This window comes from Calonectris borealis, chromosome 23 (assembly GCF_964195595.1).
Source record: "Calonectris borealis chromosome 23, bCalBor7.hap1.2, whole genome shotgun sequence".
NCBI classification, from domain to species: Eukaryota; Metazoa; Chordata; class Aves; order Procellariiformes; family Procellariidae; genus Calonectris; species Calonectris borealis.
The window spans coordinates 831,630-843,380 of NC_134334.1; the positions used below are offsets into that span (position 1 = coordinate 831,630).

The following is an 11,751-nucleotide window of genomic DNA, read 5'->3' on the forward strand; positions in this document are numbered from 1 at the left end:
TCTCCTTCTCCTGCACTTGGGAATATCCTTCAAAGAGCGTCGGCCGAGAACCGGGAATGCGTTAAAGGAAATGGAGTGCAATTAGACGGAGCCTTTGCCTGATCCACGTCACAGTGCCCGCGGTGGCTGGCTTCCGAGGGGCTGCAGCTCAGGGCTGTGCTCCCCGCGTGGAGATGGTGGACCCGAGAACCGGTGTTTGGACAACCCACTGGGAAGCCAGTTTCCAAAGAGCAAAATACAGCTTTGAAGATGTTCTAATACCTTTTACCACACTGTAACACGCGTATGGCTGATAGTGGAACAGTACTCACATGGAGAAGTCTGATGCAACCGATAAGAACTGATTAGTATTTTTAAGATAGATAGAAAAGTGTATCAATTTTGAACACAGATGCTGAATATATCGCTGTAGAAAAGTATCATATTCACAGCCCGACTGTCCCATGGCTGTTCACAGCACACGTGGAGCTCAGCAGGGCCACACCATGATTTCACGTGCTCTTCTCTGCGCTCTCCCCGTGCTGGGCAGGAAAACCTCTCACTACTGAAAGGGGGGGAAAAACGTGATGATAAATTCATATTCCTAAGAAAATGTTGATCCTTGTACACAGGGGAAATATTGCAAAGTGCTTGAGGACCTGTTCTCAGAAATGTGCAGATCAACACCTTTATAAACCACAGAAGAGCCCGGTTGCTGTACAGCCGTTTTCCTCCGTGCCGGTGGAAGTGCAAAGGGTAATCCTCTCGCCAGCCGCCGGCGGCCGGGGGCAGGGCGGCGCGGAGGTGGGGCGAGCTGCAGCCGGGGGACACTGGGCGAGACGCGTGTGCAGCGCCCGGGGAGCGAGCACGGCGTCCCAGCCCCGCGGTGGAAACATCAGTGCTGCGGGCCGCAGCCCCAGTGCTGAACAAATCGACGGTGCTCCTTGGGAATCTGGCCAGGGTTTTCTTTTTAATAGTTTTTCATCCCATGGGCCCAGTTTGCTTTTTCCAAAATATTTTGTTTTGTACTTTTCCAAGTGGGAAGCAATGTACTCTTGCAAATCAGCGTGAACCAAATGACCAAGGCTCTTAAAATGCCTTGAAAAGACCCAGCTTTGGGTTTCTACCTGCACTACGATCGCAGCCTGTGACCTTGCCACGGAGCAACAGAGACATCAGGAGCCTGGGGACGGCCGGGTGCTGCAGGCAGGAGCGCAGCCGACACGAAGACAGGCAGGCAAGAAGCATCAGGATATCCTCATGTGAACATAATACAGAAGAAATCCTTCCTCTTCAACAGTCAGAATATCGCATTTTCAGACCTGTGTCATTCAAATGATGAAAGGAGACAACCCTGGTATTTTTAGATAACTGTGCCTTAAAAAGCTGTATCTTTAATGCATTAATTAGCATTTAATGCAGCAATAGGTTGGGAACAAGAAGTCCAAACGTTTAGATATTGTGGTTTTCTGATCTGTTGCAGAGCGTGGAAAGCCTTCTGCTTACTGACTTTTGCTTCTCGCCCCGAGGGGGAAAGGAGCAATACAATAACCTGCTGGGAGCCGAGCAGCAGATCCAGCCATCCCCTTGTCCCCCCCGAAAAGCGGGCGCCCGCACATCCCTGCCTGCTCCTGCCTGCTTCATTTCATTTAGGAACTCGGGCAAGCCACTTGTATAGAGTAATTGAAATACAGAATATTGCAGGTGAAATTCCTCGCACCGTGTTTCAGTGGAGGGCTGGAAGCAGATAATCGCTTCCTTTCGCAGGGAGAGTGCCAGCGGGGTCAGGGCTGATGGGTTGTAAATCAGTGTCTTGGAAGGAACGGCACCTTGTTTTACTCAGCCTGGTCTTGCCAATTTGAAATGGATGTATTATTCTACAGCGCGCTGCTGTGGATGCTGCTCTTCGGGCGATCACGTATTCCCTTTGGCACCCAAACTTTAACGCGAAAGGCAAACTGAAACGTAGGCTGGCTGTACAGCATCGCCACCCTGGGAACTGAAAGACAAGGCAGAATAAAAGTGTTTTCTTTCTTTCCTGAACTCACAGCTAGCAGCTGGCCAATATTAGCTCCTCGGAATAACCTACACTAAATGCCTCATCCGGTGGTAAACATTGATTTGGAGACCTGACGCAATACTGCCAGGCTGAGGCCACCACCAGCTGCCCTCGCTTGCGTCCCACCTGAAAATAAATGCAATTTTTTCCAACCTCCCTTGACTTTTCTTTCTCGGCAGAGCCTCTTTTCCTTCTGACGTGGATACCTGAGAGCAGACGAATCGATTTAACAGCCCTCGAGCTCCATCCGACTGCACTTTGCCTAACTTGGCTGTAGCTTTCCCGCCTGCGAAGGGCTGAACCGGGGATGCGGTGACCCCACGGGCAGCGGGGCGGCTCTCCCAGGGGATGCAGGGTCTCCTGCTGATGTTGCCGCAGGCTTGCAAGAGACCCCGGGCACGTGGGAAAAGCTGTGGCCGTGCTGTGCCCGCGGCTCCCTGCAGGAAGAGGATGGCAAATCCGACAGCCTGGGAAGGTGTGAGGTTTGGGTTGGAAACAGCCTTGGAAACGTCATGCAGGGCTCGCTCGTCTGCCCAGGAACATCACCTCACCCAGCCCGGGGCCAGCTCCGCTCCTCGCTTCGGCCGCCTTGCGCCGATCCACGCTCGGAGGGTTTTCATCTCCAATTTCGCAATTTCTGACGTCTCCCTAATTGTCTCCAGCTTGTTCCTCCGCGCTCGTTTCTCAGGCAAGGCTTCGACCCCTGCGAATCTCATCTGCCTAATGGAGGAGGGAGGGTCCGTGCTCTAACAGCGGGCTGGGGGGTCAACACGCTCCCGCCCAGCGTGTGGCATTGGCAGGCGCCTCCCGTTCCAGCCAGCCCGAGCTCCCGCAGCACGGACCGGGGCTGCTCCCGCACTCATTCCTGCTTCGAGCCCAGTAACTTGCGGCTGGGCTGATTTTCTCTGTTGCTTTGGCTTTTTCTCCCAAGCACTGATAATACCACAGGAAAAGAAATGCCAAAATATAAAAACTCTCCTTATTAGGCAGTAAAAGACGATCAGGCCTCAGGAGACCTTCAGGAGAGACAAAAGGCGGTTTTAAATTGCCACATTCCAAGGCCAGCTGTGCCTACGTACCTGCAGCTGTGGAGGGGGGTTAACTGCCGCAGTCTGCTGGGTTCTGGGGGGGAGCTGGGTCCATCCCACTAAATAATTATCTTTGACATCCCTGCGCCGGCGAGGGCTCACTGCAGGCATAGGAGAGCAGGTCCCAGGGCTGCCCTGTCCCCCTCTGGAAGCCGACCGTCCCTCCCTATCCAGTGGTACCAGGTCGTGTGTGGGATATGGCACCCGGGGGAACCACAGAAAAGCTCAGACTGGGCAATTATTGTAAAACACATATTCAACATAAAGGTGAGCATCTAACCTCGGTCTCGGTGCAGTCCTCCCTGGCCTGGGGCTGCTCACGCGGCTGCACCGGGATGGAGTGCCCAGGCAATGCAAACCTAGAAAAGAGAAAAAAAAAGAGAAAATCTCAGCATCGTATTTACCACGAGCAGACGATACGCCTGTGCCTGGTTTGCTTGGAGCCAAGTGAGAATCCCCACAAACCCGGAGCACAGGCGGGGGCTGCCCCGGGAGCGGGTCTGCAAACTCAGGCAGCGAGAGGCGTGAGAAAAGCCGTGGGAAACGATGGTGCAGGAGGGAAAGCGCAGCCAGCCGCCCGGGGCACCGGGGGCTTCTCCCGAGGCACGAGCTGTGCCCACATTAATTATTTTGGCCTTTTGTGTCACATCAACTGCGAACTGTCCGACAGCGCCGGCGGTCCGGGCTAAGTGCCTGGAGCTGCGGTGCTGCCCCACGGGACTGCTGCTGCTGCGGGGCAGGCTGCGTCCTTCGCTTCTGCATTTGGTTCATGAACTGTTAATAAAGACATATAAAAGTTGCTTTTCTTTCCTCCGTGGGCAACTCCCGGACCGCCCTTTCTTTTTCCCTGGCAGCGCTCGCGGCCAGGTGCCGACGTGCTGCCCACGGAGCTGCGGGATGGCGGGATGGGCAGCCGCTGGCAGGGTGAGCAGCCGCCGGCAGGCGCAGTTGGCAGGTTCGCCGCACCGATGGTGCGCGATGGCACGGTCACCGCCTCCGCCTCCGCCTCGGTGAGCCCGCGCTCTGCTCTGCTCTGCTCGCAGGGGACCGGCAGCGACACGGCGGGTCTGGAGCAAAATGGTGTGTTACTGAGGTGAGAAAACGCGTAGGCTGTAAACCGACCTGCGCCGTCCTTCCCCTCCCACCCACCACGTGGGTCCGGCCGCCAAAGGGAGATATCAGCTTTGTACACGAGCACACGAGAATGATCTCTCACTGTCTTAGGCAAAGAAAAAGAAAGAAGTATAAAAAAAACCCGCAGTGAGAATTTAATCGTGAATTCTTGCTGGTGGAGGCAAAGCGTAAACCAATAAATAGCAGCAACACACCTGGTAAACTCTGGAAGGTAAAGATGTGAAATGAGTTAGCTGTCCGGAGGAGTATGTAGGATGATAAAAGGCTTTAAAAGTACCTAAGCAGGAGAAAGACTGTGGGGAGCAATGAACCAGGTACTTAGCATGGTTTTAGGGAAGCTTTAGGCTTCGGTTGTAGTGGTGCTCTCGCCCCTCCCCATGGCGGGGGAGAGCTGGGAGAGACAGACTTTGCTTGCAGGAAGAACACAGCAAGGGCCATCTGAGGGACAGTTTCAGTGAGGAGCCCACGATATTTGTGGAGGGGCCTTCGCCAGACACTGGCCGCAGGCATTTCCCTCCTGCGACGGATGGTTTGTACTTACTACGAGTCGGGCTGAATTTCTGGAGCCCCGTTCCTGCCCCGCTGCAGGATCTGCCCGGACCCTGGTGCACCTCCAGCCCCCGGCTCGGGGAGGGGAAGCTGCTGCTGCTGCGGCTCTGCAGCCGGCGTCCCTGAGGGTTGCACGCTGGCAGTCCCGGCAGCTGCACGCTGCCGTCCCTGGCAGTGGCCTGGCGGGCGCCGGAGGGCGAGACCTTGCCATAACCAGTCCTTCTCTAAAAGTAATACCAAGTACTCTTGGTTATCTGCAGCTGGGAACACACCCAGCTTCAGATATTCCGGTCTATGTAATTGAATTATTTAGGGGCTGGCATGGCGTGATGAAATAGGCTTTCTTCCTATTTTTAGGTTTCCATCTGCAGGGCTGGAAAGTACAGCCATTAAAATGTTCTATTAGTAATGATATATAAAAGGGAAAAAACTGATCAGACTTTTCTAGTGCACATAGAGCATTAGGATATCATTAATTTTAATGATAGAGCCCCAAATTACAAAGCTATTACAATCATGCTTGAAGTTTCTGAAAAAAAGAGAATCATTCTAAATTATTGTTAATGAGTAAAAAAATATTTAAATCATATTTAACAGACCTTAAAATTATAGCCAATATTGCCACGAGCTAACGTTGGCTTTGCCTGCCTTTGTCTCCTGGTGACAAACAAACTGTCCCGCGGTGGGAGGCAGCGAGGGGCGTCCAGGAGGATTTGCAAGAAGCGTTTCTGGAGAGGAAGGGGAAGAGGCCAGGCTCCTCAAAGGGCTGCTTTGGGCTTTGCTTTCGGCAATCTCAGCCCTTGCTATGGGATTTCCCGCTGTGGTGGAGAACGCAGGCATTATCCCGGTGCTTGAAGACGTGTACTTGGTTTACCTGGGAGATGGTATGCCTCTCCCTTGCTTTTGAGGGTTAAAAGTGGTTTCCAAGTCCGTCAGCTGCTGAGCAAAAAATATAATTTACCAGCCCTGTATGCTCTAAAGTAGCCACAATTAATGTCCCTTGGAGGACTGGAGATTTTTTTCTTGGTTTTCTTCTAAAAAATAAATTACTAAGGAACAAAGTCCTTCAACAAAGCAGATGGGGGAAAAGAAGAAACTTGAAGAGAGAACTCCCCGAGACCAGAGGCTGCGGCAGCTGCTTTTTGTGCTCTCCTGCCTGCCGGGCGCACGGAGGGAGCCAGCGGTGCGGGAGGACGGGCTGCGGCACCCGGGAAAGCGGCTGGGATCTCCCCCTGACGGTGCGAGCCTGGGCGAGGGGACCGCGCTGCCCGTGCTGTGCCTCTGGGAACCTGGGACCCCCTATTTATTGAGACAGGTTTGCAATAACTCAATAGGCATCCCCTGGCCCTGGAGCCGCGAGGCATTTCAGATGCAGCCCGAGTCTCTCCGGAGCAGGGCTGCGAACAAGGGACAGGGAACGATTTACTGCCTTGCCCTTGAAAGCTTCAGTCGTCGCTAAGTCACCAAACTCTTGACTTCCTCGTGTAAAATTCTGTATTATCCAAAACCACCACTAAGTTTGCTGTCTGAGTTCAGACCCCTCCCCTGCGTGCTGTGCTTCATTTTGTTGAGACCATGTAAAGCCAGGAGGGAAAAAACCCCAAACAGAGAGGGGCCAATGCTGGCAAGTGTATTTCCAGCTGCACTAACCGAGGGTGCAATTCCTCTCCGTTACTAAACCCATGTATTGTTCCTGAGCTGAGGCCAAAGCACGGAAGCCTCCCCAGCCCCTGGCCAGGTGGTGCCGGGGCGTTTCCAGCTCAGTCCCCTCCTTCGGTGGCCCTGCTGCAGCAGCAGAACCTCCCCGCATCCCCCCGCTCCTGCTTCAGAAAAACCCGCGTGGTTCCCCCCCACCTGCGAAGGTTGGCTCTGGATCCCCCGAAAGCCGGGTCTGGGAGCCGCGCGGCTCGGGAGCAGGAGACGCAGGTGGGGCGCTCCCGGCCGGATCCGGGAGCCGGGGGGGTAACGGGGACGCAGCGGGACGCGGGCACCGCGCGGCCCAGCCCCTGCCCAGCACAGCGCCGAGGCACGTAAGCCAAATGTGCTTTCCTGCCAGGCGTGAGATCAGGGAGAACCTGCTCCGTTTTCATCAAGAGCGTTTTCCCAGGGCTTTGCGCTCTCGTCGGTGCCTCAAAACCTGCAGAAACACCCTTGTTCAGCGGAGGGTTTCCCAACAACGAGCTCGTTCTGCGGGAACATGTTCTTTACAGAAACAAGGCTACGGCAGAGAGGTTGAAGGGGCTCAGAGGTAGACCTCTCCCACTGCTGGCACCGCTGCATCGCCCGCGTGCGCAGCTGGCAGCTATTCAGCAGCTCAGCAGCCCGCCGTGCCCTCTGACGGGGAAGGCGTACCCAGGGATGTTCTGGAAAAAGAGGCTTGTTGCTTGGTGCCCCGTGGCCAGCACCGGACCTGCCTTCCCAGGGGCTGGAGGTGCTGCCGTGCCGGCACGAAGCGTGCCCGGGCAAGACCTGCAGGCCGGCTGGCTACCGCTCACTGCTGCCTTACCCTGCTCTTACCCCACGTTCACCATCGCAGCCTATTTTCTAAGGGGGAAGGCACCCACAGGTGACTTCTGCTCGCCCTTTGGGCTCCACTGCCAGTGAGACTTCATCTCTTCACGCTTCGGCGCAAGCCCCTCGTTTCAGGCTGCGGGTTTTGGACCTTCGCCTCGGGAGCAGCCGCCCTTTGGAAAGGACCAGCTGGGCAGGCAGCTCCTCGGTGCCAGCCGTGCCGCGGGACGGCCAGCCCCGGCGTGACAGCAAAGCCGGCTCTGCCTGCGGTGACCACAGTCCGCTTCAACCTCCAGCCTCACAACGAAGCGACACGCGTGGTAGGCGTGGGAGAGAAGGTGCATGGGAAAGGAGCAGTCAATGGCGACGTCTCTGTAAGGAAAAGCCCTACCCGCTGAATCTCCCACCACTCCAGTTTGCTGGCTGCTGTTCCAAAACTCTGTGAAACGTCTCAGAGCAGAATAGCTAGAATAAATACATTGGCTCATAATGGTCTATGCAACATTAAAACTATTTTCCAGGTACCTGGTATTTGAGATGTTGCAATAAAAGGGTCAAAAACTTTTCAAATTCATCAGGCCGTCACCTCAAAATAGCTGCTTCATTAAGTGCCGCAGAGGCGGCCGATAACGGGAGGCGAAGCAGAGGGCCCCGGAGATTGGATGCACACACAGTGCTGATAAATGGCTTCTCTGTGGCTATTCCAGAGCCGGCAAGGGGAAAAATGCCATCCCACGGTTGAACACGTCTGGAGTTTAATGCGAAAACTCAGGAACTGCCTTGGCCAGAATAAAACATCGCTGCTTCTGCCGTGCAGGCAGCAATGTGACCTTTGGGAGAGGGGCTGCAAAAGAGCATGCCAGCAGCACAGAGGGAGCTGCCGGGGACCCAGAGCCCCCAGGTCCTTCCTCAGTGCAGCCGCCGGCCCCGCTGCCTGGGGGTCCCCAGTGCCTGGGGGTCCCTGCTGCCCGGGGTTCCCGCTGCCTGGGGGTCCCCAGTGCCTGGGGGTCCCTGCTGCCCGGGGTTCCCGCTGCCTGGGGGTCCCCACTGCCCTGGCGTCCCCGCATGCCCACCCCGCGCCAGGGGCTTTCGGTCCTTTGGCTGCCCTCACCACGCACAAGGGTGAGGAGCAATTGCTACCTGCAGCCACGGCAGGAACGGCTCCCTCTTTTCGGGGATGCCATTAAAAGAGCAGCCCACCCCGCCGGCTCTGGCTGTGATGGCTGCCACCCCAGCGCAGGAGCGCGGGCGAGGGCTGCAGGGGGTCCACGCTGCCCGTCCTCCCTCCTGTGGATTTAAATAATCCTACGGGTCGATCCAACCTCTTCAACACACGGAGAGGAGCCACGGCCTCGGGTTCTGCATCCCCAAAGAGTTTCCACTTAATTCAGCTTGATCAGCTCCAGCTGCATTTCTGGGATGCACAGTAGGTAACGGCGCCGAACCACCGGCCCCTTCCTGATGGATAGGGGAGGGGATGAAGACAGACGGTTTTCTCTGACCAGGGTAATAGAGTCAGCAATTCCACTTGGCTAAGCACATGGTTTTTATGATGTCCCCGCGCAGTGTTGAGCAAAACACCCCAGTGGCAGAAGATGTATAATGCTATCTGTGGAACAGTCTATTTTCTAAATGGAAGCTTGCTATTTAAAAAGAAAGCACTTTAACACTTTGGAAAATATGAAAGTCCCCAAAGCTGAATTTTTGAGTGCTCATTTTGCAGCTTCCGAAAAAGCCGAGTTCATTACTGAGCAGCAGCGAGCGCCGGGTGGCACTGGTCCAAGCAGCACTTAGTGTGCGCATAACTTGAAGCAGACCCACAGTCCCAGCATAGTCGGAGGCATTACTCACGTCCTAAAAGTTAAGCATCTGCTTAACTGAGCTTTTAATTTTTTTTTTTTTTTTTTAACACCAAGCCTGGCACCGGCTTCGTTCCCAGACTCACCCTGTCCCTGCGAGGCAGCTGCAGCCGGGGGCCGGCTGTCCCCCGCCGTCCTGGGGGCTCTCCTTTGGAGTCACAGCTCTGCTGTCAGCGTTTTCCATATTCGTCCTTGTTTCACAATGCCAAGGTGCTTTTTGGTTTTCGGAAAGCACAGGCTGAGATAAATGCCCCTCACTCAAGCACGTCCTTCATGAGACGCTTCTCTCGCTGCTCCCACCATTCAGCAGTTTGGGCAACACCTCTGCACAGCGCTTTGTAAAATACTTTGCTTTTAATGAAGAGGTAGGGGGCAAAGACGACGTTCTGGAGGATGCACGTGGGAGAGCAGCCCGCCTCTCGGAAAGAGACGGCTCCCCCGCAGTGGGTGGGAGCGGTCAGAGGGCGAAACCGTCCCTCCTGCAGCTCAGCACCCAGGGGCGCAGGAGCCCCAGCAGCCCAGCAGCGGCGGGTGGGAGAGCGGGCACGACAGGCAGGCGGGGAGGGATGCGTGGGAAGCCGGGGTGACGCGGGGAGACTTCTCACGACTGCGCACCCACGCTGACCCCGCTCTCACCGAAGGCTGCCAAAGGGCATCTGCAAGTGCCGGGTTTGAAGCCACCCAACGGCAAGGCTTCATGTCCAATTTTTCACTCATCTTGCACGGTCGGTGCTCCCGCTGTCTGCAGTCATCCCTCCGAGTCGAAACACCTCTCCCGGCACCCTTCCCTGCGGTGCCGCACGACCTCCCGGCAGCGCCGGCGTCCTTGTCAGGGGAGGAAAACGTCGGTCTCCTCTTCCTGCCCTTGCCTCTGCTGAAATTCAGGTGAAGGCCGACTCCCACGGGAAGCGGGCGCTGCAGAGCACGCTGCCGGCTCAGCCCTCGCGTCCTCTCCTGCCCTCCTCGAAGCCGCGGGACGGCAGCCTGAGCAGCAGCGGTGGAGCACACGATCCAAACGTCTGGTCCAAATCCACTCCGGTTTGCTGTGTGGGAGCCTGCAAGCTCCATGACATCCGTAAATTTGGGCTGAGCTTCACCAAATCTATTTGCTTGATCAGATTTATGTAGCAATTCCAGGATGAGGTGAATAATGAAAATGACTCATGAATATTTCATTTTTATAAATCACATAATTCATATCGATTCACAAATATTTGCTTTGCCTTATAAACTGGATGAATAATTTACAGAAATATGCAGCAAATATTTTAAAGAAAATATGAAATTCATCGACTACATTAATCAACAAATATTATTCAACTTATATTGGTTTAGCTTGCTGACAGATAAATTCTCTGTTTATGAGAGGAGCTGGAGGAGCAGGTGACATTTCCTGTATTAAAGCACAGGCAGAGGAGATGAAGCCCGTTCCTTCCCACGACAGAGTTATTTTCACACTTGCCTGCTCAGTCCTGGCCGCAGCGGTCGGGGCAGGAGACCCATCTGCAACTTGGGGAGCCGCTTTCGGGGAGACCAAAGGGCTTCTGGAGCCAGCGCTGGACCGGGACCCTCGGCTCCAGCATCTGCTCACCGGGGGCAACCCACCTTTCGTCTGCAGTCGTGCGCAACAAGAACGGAGGTACAAGTGATTGGAATAGGAAAAAAAAAGAAAAGGGAAGAAGGCATCACGCCTCGCTTCCCCGCAGCCGCCGCGCTGGGTCAGGTTCGGCTCGGCTGCCTGCCCCAGCCGGCACGGCCCCCGGCGCAGCAGCGGCCCCGGGAGCACCGCTGCTGCCGGCACAGCTGGAAGGCGGCTGGCTGGGCACGGCAAAGCCGGTGCAAAGCTCTGTACGGATGCATCTCCTGCTACCACGTGGCGTGGAAGAGCTCTTCTCACTGACCAAAGACAAACCTGTTAAAAATTGCCTTTGCCCACAGCTGATAAACGAGTGCCAACGCGGGGGGCTGAAACCCCAAATGCTTTCCGAGTCGGCTCAGCTGCCCTGGGACAGTCAGGACAAACGAAGCTCAGGATCGCCAGACCTGTATTAACAGATGGGCTGTTTGAAGCGAAATGGGCTGTAGAGATGAAATGAGAGCTTATTGATACCGCTTTTACCAAAGAAGTATTTTTATCTAGAGAAAATAGCAATGCCTCAGCTTTATTTTAATTATGTCCTCACCTTTTCAGTTTCGTTAACAGGACTGGGCTACACCAGCAGGAGCAATCACTGTAAAGACTTTGTTGGTAGCTAAAAGAGAGATAGAGGAATGACACTTTTTGCATTTCTGTTTTCCGCAGCTGGGGCTACACAGCACTGCTGTCCCCCGCTCCCTGCTGTCCCCAGGTCCCTGCTGTCCCCCCACTCCCTGCTGCCCCCAGTCCCTGCCGTCCCCCCGGTCCCTGCCATCCCCCTGGTCCCTGCTGCCCCCAGGTCCCTGCCGTCTCCCCTGTCCCTGCCGGCCCCCACTCCCTGCCGTCCCCCTGGTCCCTGCTGTCCCCAGGTCCCTGCCGTCTCCCCTGTCCCTGCCGTCCCCCACTCCCTGCCGTCCCCCTGGTCCCTGCTGTCCC

The 11,751-nt window shown here is 55.5% G+C and overlaps 1 long non-coding RNA gene across 2 annotated transcripts; it reads right to left on the reverse strand.

Annotated features, from left to right (window-relative positions):
- Window positions 1-446: 446 nt before the first annotated feature.
- On the reverse strand, window positions 447-11,499 carry LOC142092321 (uncharacterized). 2 transcript variants are annotated; one of them, XR_012677007.1, is made up of 3 exons: window positions 11,363-11,499; window positions 3,407-3,485; window positions 447-1,978 (listed from the first exon to the last, which is right to left on the reverse strand). It is a non-coding gene; the product is annotated as an uncharacterized LOC142092321 (long non-coding RNA). The 2 variants fall into 2 exon arrangements; XR_012677006.1 differs by lacking the exon at window positions 447-1,978 and adding an exon at window positions 2,974-3,054.
- Between the last annotated feature and the right edge of the window lie 252 nt (window positions 11,500-11,751).